The sequence below is a fragment of the Talpa occidentalis genome, unplaced genomic scaffold (genome assembly GCF_014898055.3).
Source record: "Talpa occidentalis isolate TD23 unplaced genomic scaffold, MPIMG_talOcc4v2.1 talOcc4.11, whole genome shotgun sequence".
Classification (NCBI taxonomy): Eukaryota; Metazoa; Chordata; class Mammalia; order Eulipotyphla; family Talpidae; genus Talpa; species Talpa occidentalis.
In genome coordinates this window covers 79080088-79088436 of record NW_023601104.1, presented here as the reverse complement: position 1 = coordinate 79088436, position 8349 = coordinate 79080088, and the positions used below count along the sequence as shown (strand labels likewise).

At 50.5% G+C, this 8349-nt stretch overlaps 1 protein-coding gene across 1 annotated transcript in view; it reads left to right on the top strand.

The window, feature by feature from the left end:
* Positions 1-1345: 1345 nt before the first annotated feature.
* Positions 1346-8349, top strand: part of MIDEAS (mitotic deacetylase associated SANT domain protein) — a 67424-nt gene continuing 60420 nt past the window's right edge. The window contains exon 1 of the mRNA XM_054691555.1: positions 1346-1383. The gene's annotated coding sequence lies outside the window, so the exon portion shown is untranslated. The remainder of the gene's footprint in view (positions 1384-8349) is intronic.

The window sequence follows — 8349 nt, the reverse complement described above, 5'->3', positions numbered from 1 at the left end:
CATCAGCTTTACATGTTCCTTTCTGGACAAAGCTTTCACTCAAAGTTTTAGTAAAAGCTGGTCGCCTTTGCTTTAGTAAAAAGATGAGCTCTGGAATGGGAGGTTCTGTGATGTGGCCAAAGTGTGAGTAGAAGCAGGACTGGAGGGAAGCCTGGGGAGAGGGGGGGAAAGGTAGGGAAAGGAAAATTGTTGAGCCCTTACTTATGCCTTTGAACCACCTTTTAAAAAGGTCCCTGTTTTCCACAAGTTACAATGAAGCTAATGTTTGTTACGAAAGCCTGCCACTGCAGTTTCTAAGGTACTTTATTATTTATTTATTTATTTTAAACCACAGCAAAGGCTAACCCCGGCGTTACCCGTTTTCCTCCAGCATTACACGATCAATTCTCTAAAGACTGCCATTGAACTAAGTTGTTGCTATTTATCAAAAGCCAAAAAAAGAGTTGTTGTTTTTTTTTTTTTAAGTTGTTGTTTTTAACACGGTGAGCAAAATTATTTTGGGCAACGATAATTTCAGAATTATTATTGTTCGAAGCTCCTCTTCTAGGGACTCCACCCCACCCTCTAAGCCACTTTTGGCCCTTGATGAAACACAGAACACACCAGGCCCGGAGGAGCTCTGCGAGCTGAGTTAAAGGGAGAGGTGGAAATAGCGGGGGAGGATTAGAACAGAAACCATTTTGCATGCCCAACTTGGGCACAGAAATAGCCCCCTGAAGTGTGATGAACGGTAACTGTCCTGTGCACTTCTAACCAGTGCAAAGGCCGAGGGACGGGGCTACAAGCCTTTCGCGGGAAGGTGGGGGGCGGTGACCTGCGTTTCAGGGCCCGGCTTCGGGCATTAGTTGGCAAAACTGCACGCTGTCTTCTGACTTGAACTTCTAGCCTGCTCACCAGATTAAAACTTTCTCCCCCTCTCCTTCCTTTGTGGGGACGGGCGGGTGTGTTTCCCCCGGAATCCCGGTTCTCAGGGGCTCCCGACCCCCAACGCCACCCCCAGCCCCAGCCCGCGCCCAGGCTGCCCGCGCTTCCTCCGCGCGGGGTGATCGGGCTGCAGCGAGGCCGCCCCAGGGGTGCGGGCGGGGCGGGCGGCCGCTCGGGAGGCTGCGGGCGCCCCCCTACCGCCGAGGTCGCGCCAGCAGGGGAGGCGGCGCCCCCGACCCCGGCCGCGCGGAGCCGGGGGCGCGGGCGGCCCGAGGGCCCCGAGCTGGGCGCGCCGCCGCGATCGCCGCTGGCCCCAGCCCGGGCCGCGCCGCGGCTCCGCGAGGAAGTGACGACGGCGCCGCCCCGAGAGCCACAAAGTTTGAGTCTGCGGGCCGCGCTGCTGCACCCCGCGCCGCCGCGCCCCGCGCCCTCCGGAGCGCGCCCGGATCCCGCGCCCAGGTGAGCCGCGGCCTCGGCGACCCCTCCGCGCCGGGGCGCGATCGCGGGGCTCGGGAGCGGCCCCCGGCCGGGGCTGGGCCGCCGGGCGGGCGGGGTGGGGCGGCCGCGCGGGCGGCGTGCGGGGGGCGCTGCAGGGAGGGGGCTCCGCCGCGCGGTCGCTGGGTCCCCCGGGTCGCTGGGTACCCCCGGTCGCTGGTCTCTCGTGGGTCTCCAGACAGCCGAGGCTGCAGCCCGGCCACCCCAGGCGTGGTTTGCAAGTGGAGGGGGGAGGGAGGGGTGTCTGCGGTGAGTCCTCGGCTCGTCGCCCCGGGTCCCCCTGGCCGAGCGCAGCCGCCCCCCGCCCTCGCCCGGTGCTTCCCAGGGAAGCGTGCACTTCCTCCTCGCCGCCCTCGGTGAGGTCGCAGGAAGGAAGTTAAGGGAACTTTCCCCCCACTTCTCTTGGCTTGGCCCTCCAGGGTCGGCGAGCAGAGCGACTCTGAAGTTGGGGAAAACAACCCTCAGCGTTTCCAAAAAGCAAAACCAAATTGCCCCCTCCCCCCAACCCCCTTTAAACAAATCCACTCCGACTCCCCCACCCTGTGCCCTCCCACACCACCTCCCGAACCTGACAGTAATCACTGAGGCCTAACACTTTGCAATTTAGCCATAAAAACTGTCAGCACACCCACGTACATATGTGAGTGTTTTCTATATAAAGCTCCAAACCCCGCTTCTAATGGACTCTGTGGCATCTCGTTCGTTTCTGTTTTCCAAAACTGCCAGGGCTGCAGGAATGTGCTTGGGAACTTTGATGGTGGTTCCCGCCACCCTCGGCAGCCTCGTGGCAGGGTTTTTTAAGAACAGCTGAGAAGTTTATGACATCCCTGCAAAGTAGTAACTCAGGGCCGGCTGGCCAGGCGGCTGGCGCCCGGGCTCCCTGGCTCCCAGGCTTAGAGGCTGCAACTGTAGCAGCAGCGGCAGGCAGTGGCAGGGACACGTTGGTGTGTGCAGGAATGTGTTTCCGTGCCGTGGAGACTCCGAGATAGCATGTCTAGAGGCTGAATGGTGCAGTTTCTAGCAGCAGCTTCCTGCCGGCCTGTAATTGCAGCGTGATTGCACAGTCAGGCATTGTTGGCGTGGATGTTTATACACTGGCTATTGTGCAAGACCTCTGTGGCAGTGAACAAAACGCAGATTTGCATTGCAAATGCCCAGGACACTTCAAGGCCTAGCTGCAGTCTCCAAGTTCTTTTTGGCCTTTAACCTGAGCTATAGGTGATTTATTTCTTTGCCTCTCCCTTAACCTTGGACAATTTGCCAATCGCCTGAGGAGTGGAGTGGACACAGGAGGGCAGGGTCCCTCCACTCCCACCTTAGACAGCCTGAAAATGATCACAGGAGCTGTACCCGTATTTGTGGCTGTAGAAAATGTGGGATGATGTCAGCAGGAGAAGGTGATGGGAGATGGCTATCAACCTTCCTAACTGGGAAAGCCACTTGAATTACCAGCGTCGCACAATGGTAGGATTGGAGCCTGGTTGCAAAGAGGACAGGCCAGACATGTGTGACAGAGCTGGCCAGTTAGACTTTGAGCCTTGAAGTGTCAGCTGCAGGAACTTACTAGGTAGGTCCTGATACCTTTATTGTGTTCTGGGCAAAGGGAAAAGTGCTGGGGCTTTGAGACTGAGTGTCTGTGATGGTGTCTGGGTGGGGGTGGAGGCGGCAGTGGAGTGACTCATGGACATTTCGTCAGAGGAGCCCCAGGCCCATTCCTGAGTAAGGCCTGCCACGCAGACCAGGGCTGGGGTCCCACACCTACTGAGCTGTTGTAGGGGAGCAGAGGGGAGCCAAGTGTGTCAATGTAAAAAGAAGGCAAGCAGGTTTTCCTTGGGGTCTCAGAGGTGGCTAACTTTAGTAGAGGGATTGAAAACACCCTCATAAAGCAGGTATTAGAGGCTTGCAGGCCTTTCTTGTCACATTCCAAATCTCAACCCAGCCTCTCCCTGCCGGTGGTGGAAGACTTGCAGTGCCGCACTCAGCTGTGCTGACAGTGATGTGGGGCTTGCCTCTCTGCTTAAGGTGCAGATACTGACGACCCTGGCTGCTGGAGCTCTCCCCTGCCTGGCCTTCTCCCCAACCAAGTACTGAATTTCACCTGGAGAGAAAATGCTGCTTTGCAACCTGGTGCCGGCTGTGTGTCACAGGCACAGTGATCACAGTGACTAAAACAGTAGTGCACAGTCCCTGGCAGATATCTCTGTGTTTCCAGAGACTCAAGGACAAGCATGTGAAATCAGGACATTTTTGGAAAGTTTGGGATGTACAGACACAGTTGCCACAGGGGAATAAGGTTTATAGCAAAAATACCCCTGTCGAAGGAATTCCCATGCATTGCACAATCCTCTTTTTTTTGTTTTCTTCTTGTTGTTTTTTTTTTTAATGCAACTTTATTTATTTATTGTGTAGAAGAATTGGGGTGTAGGCCAGAGGTGAGGGCGTGTGTGTGTGAGAGAGAATCCACCAGAGACAGAGTGGGGAGCAGAACAGGCAGATTTACTGAAATACATTGCTCAGGAGAGCAGCAGGCGAGACAGGAGAGGTCTGCTGTGCCACCTGTGGGTCAGCTCCCTGGCTAAGGATCGAACTCAGGCCACAGCAGTGATAATGCTGAGACTTAACCCCTAGGCCACCTGGAAGGCCCCCACAATCCCGTTTTGGGTACTTTTTACTGAACTTCACTGTCAACGTCCTTTTAGCTATGTGGCCTGACCAGGGCTGCTTTAGCAGGGCCTGCTGGTCCCCAGTACAAGTCTCTAGGGGGAGGGAAGAGGAGTATTCTCTTCTGACCCCAAAGAAAAGAAAGTTTTGAATTTGCAATTCTTGGTGTTCTCTTAGAACAAAGATCTTCGAGGAGTATAAGTGTGAGAATAGAGGGGAGGCAGGGATCCCTGCAAAGGCCAGAGAAAGAAGGTAGCAGATTCCCTTGAATTGTGGAGCAGTGGCCTGCCCGTATGCCCATATCTTCAATTCACTCTGGCTGATTTTATGTATAACTCAGGCCCTTCTCCTGACTTGCTCAGTTTTGCCTCTGCAGCCACAGAGCTTGCCCTGCAGTTGTACACAGCCCAGTTTAAGACTGGAAACTTAATCCTGACTTCCACTCCCACCTTACGTAAATGCTGATTTATGGCTTGAAGTGTTGCCGGATTCACAGCCCCTGAGCTGCCCTGCCTGCTGCCTTGCTATGCACAATTAGAAATAGTATTGAAAAAGTTCCAGGTCAAAACTTGACAGATTAAAAAAAATCATTTTATTGTTTTAAGAGGAAAAAAAGCGCTGGAGGTGATTAGGGAGCTTAGCAACTCTGGCAGAAACCTCAAGGTGCCATGAGAGGCAGATGAAGTCCCCTACAAGAAGTGATCTTAGAATGGAGACCTTTCACACTCTCCAGACCCCATATTTATATTTTTATTCATCTGCCTCCTCCTGGCTGCCCCACTCCCTGTGCCACAACCCCATTTTTTTGGCATCACAACTAATCTCCAAAAAAGGAAGCAGAACACCCCCAGCCAAAAGAGGGCATTCCAGGCTCTTAAGAAAGTGCTGCAGTTTTCCAGATGCCTGGCAGTTCTGCCCTACAAATGTTTCCTTCTTGAAAATGTGACCTCTTTATTTCTCCTTCTCACTGAAGCATCTTTTTGTGAGACTCTTAAACCTTTTTTTCCTCGTCTACATGACACAGAGCAACTGCTTTATGACTTTCTGTCTCAAGTGCCACTTGAAAAATACACAGGGCTTTGAATAAGCGTGGGATAAAGGGAACCTCTGTAATCTCACTTAAAATGCCTGTTTGCAAGGGCCACCCTCCTGCTCAGCAACCTTCAGTGGCTCCCCACTGTCTGCATGGTAAGGAGCAAACTTCCAGGTTGGCAATCAAGCTTTCCACGAGGGGTCTGGCCTCTGCAGCTCTCCTTTGCTCTGACCTAGTGACCCGCTCTATGTGTTTGTCCAAACAACTGGTGGCAAACATTCCTACCTCCCATGCTTCCCCAGAAGTCTGCAATGCCTCCCTTTTTCTCTCTTCCACTTGGCTCATTCTTGTTCCTCTTCCAGGCCTGTTCATGTTGCCTGCCTCAAAAATTTCCCCTGTGCCTCCCCAGTGGGACTCCAGGAACATTCATGGGAGCCCTGTGCTGAAGAAAACCTTGAAACTGGGTCTAAAGATTTTTAGCTTCTCTGATCGTACTCTTCATTCAGCTTCTTAATGTGCCTTTGGGTGGATAAATAGCACCACTTTTCAGCTAAATGGGAGGTGCCTGTTCTGTGTATCTTTGTATCCTTGGGCCTGGTGCCCCACTCATAGCAAGTCTCAGTAAGTATTTGATGAAAATGAGGATGAGAAGGAGGAGGTTGCAAATGGCAGTGGATGTCAGATACTGTCTGCTCTCACATAGGTACATATACCCAAGCCAAGCACCCAGGAAGGACCATGGTTCTGGGTCTTCATTCTGAACATTCGCCCATTACCCTGCTGGTCAGTCTGGTATGTCCTGGCTTTGCACCTCATTGCTCAGCTCCATTTCCAGCAGCTCCTCCCCTTGCGAGTCATACAACATCTGTCTAGCTTTGGCACTGGCACCTCCTTGTCCTGATTTGGACCTAGTTGATCTGCCCCACGATGTCCTATACCCAAGCACTGGTTCTCAGGGGAGCGTGTTTCTTATCCGTGTTGGCTTGGCCTTCCAAGGGAACCAGACTGATAGAAGGGGTAGGACTGGAAAGGGTTGGGTCATCTCTCAGGCCAGCCTTGTGAGAAGGGCACACAGATGCTTCCTGGTTGGCTGCAGGTTTGTTTTGCCCAAACAGGTATTGAACCTGTAAAATTAGGCTAACCTATAAAACTGAGTCTTGGGGAGATCCTCGCCAAAGCCTACTTGACTGGGAGCATCTGTTGTCTCCACCCTGTTCTCACACTGTTAATCTCAACCTTGTCATATAAACTAGATTCTTTCATTTTTAACTGAGATATAATTCACATAACATAAAATATACCTTATAAACGAGATTCTTTAAAATCTTTGTTTTACTTAAAAATAAAATCTGGTAGATTCTCCCCTGTCCCCTTCCCCTGATTTCTGCCCCCCAAAAGTTCTAAAATCAAAAGAGACAATTACATTGTGTAAAAAGTAAGTCTCAAAAATAATCCCAACACAGACAAGGGATTACTATCATCTATATACACACCTAAATGGAGTAGAATTATAAAAATAAATCTCTAACATCAAGGGAAGGAAGATCTTAAAAAAGATACAAAAGCAGAAGTCATAAGAAAATATTGATGAATTTGATAACATAAAATTTTGAAAAAACAAATTTCCCATCTTTTAATGTTTTCTTTTTCTTCAGTCCTCTAGCGTTCTGTCTTAGGCATGTCCAGTCACTATCAGCTGTGCTTTCAGCTACAGCCTCGGAAGATAGAAGAAAATATGAATATATAAACTAGTGCTGGCTTGCTATGCACAGGGTCCTGGGTTCTGAGTTTCTCACGTCAGGTAGCTTGTGGATTGTTCTGTATCCATGCATGTAGGGCTGCCTCCTTTTTTCCATGGGCTTAATTATTCCCCACTGCCTGAAAATGCCGTCGTTTATTAGACTTGTCTCCCACTGCCAAGCATTTGGGTTCTTCCAGTTTTTTTCTCTTACGTACAGTGCTGAGGTAGTATGTTGAATTCTCTTTTAGTTGAAAACTCTTGATGAATATGTATAGGTGAAAATGAGGCACATTGGAAACTCTGCATTCAGTAAGTCAATATTTTCTAGAATCTGCTGTTTCACAAAATAGTCAACTTTCAAAACTGGGTAGGACTTCAAGGATTGTTATCATGCAACCCCTGTTTTATAATAATGGCTGTAACAGTATATCAGAGAATCCTAAAGTAAAGAATTGAAAGATGGGAGGGACACCTTTGGTAACTGTCATTTTAACTAAGGTTCAGAGAGGTTAAGGGACTTCTTTAAGGTCACAGTTTTGTTTTGTTTTTTAATTCTTTTTTTTTTTAAAGATTTATTTATGCATACAAGAGCTGGGGTGTAGCCCAGAGGTGCGGGGGGGGGGGGGGTGGTGGGAGGTAAGAGGATTCACCAGAGACAGAGTGAGAAGCAGAACAGGAGGGTCTACTGAAATACACTGTTGATGAGAGCAGCCAGTGAGGCAGGAGAGGTCTGCTGCCCTATGTGGGTCAGCTGCCTGGCTGGGGATTGAACTCGTGCTGCAGTGGCTGTGGATAGCTTGACAGTGCTGTCTTTAATGCCTGTGCCACCTAGGAGGCCCATGGTCACAGTTTTTAATGGAAGAGTCAGGGCACAAAGCAGCATTCCATTTCCTCTTCCCATCATGTATTGGTCATCTCAGTCATTATAATGATCAGTTCCAGCATGTCTGTAAACCAAGGATTCCATCTCTTTAGTTTTTTCAAAGTAGCACGCAAAGATTTAAAAAGAAGAAACAGAAAACAGAGGTGGAGGAAAGATCTTTAAGAAGAGAGTGGGCTGCTTTTTAAATAGGTTTCTTTCCATTTTCTTTTCTTTTCTTTTTAAAATTTATTTATTTATGCATACAAGAACTGGGGTGCAGGCCAGAGGTGTGGGGAGGTGAGAGGATTCACCAGAGACAGAGCGGGGAACAGAACAGGCAGATGGACTGAAATACACTGCTGAGGGAGCAGAGGGCGAGTCAGGAGAGGTCTGCTGCGCCATGTGGGTTGTTCCCTGGCCGGCTGGGGATCGAACTCGTGCTGCAGAGGATGCGGATTGCTTCACAGTACAGTGCTTAACCCCTTGCGCCACCAGGGAAGCCCCCCCAATTGTCTCTTGAGGGACCCAGGAGGTGGCCTAGGAACACAGATTCAGCAACTCTTGAAAGTCCAGATCATACGGGGCCGGCGTACTCACCAGGCACCTACGACACAGCTTCTGTGCTCTTAACAC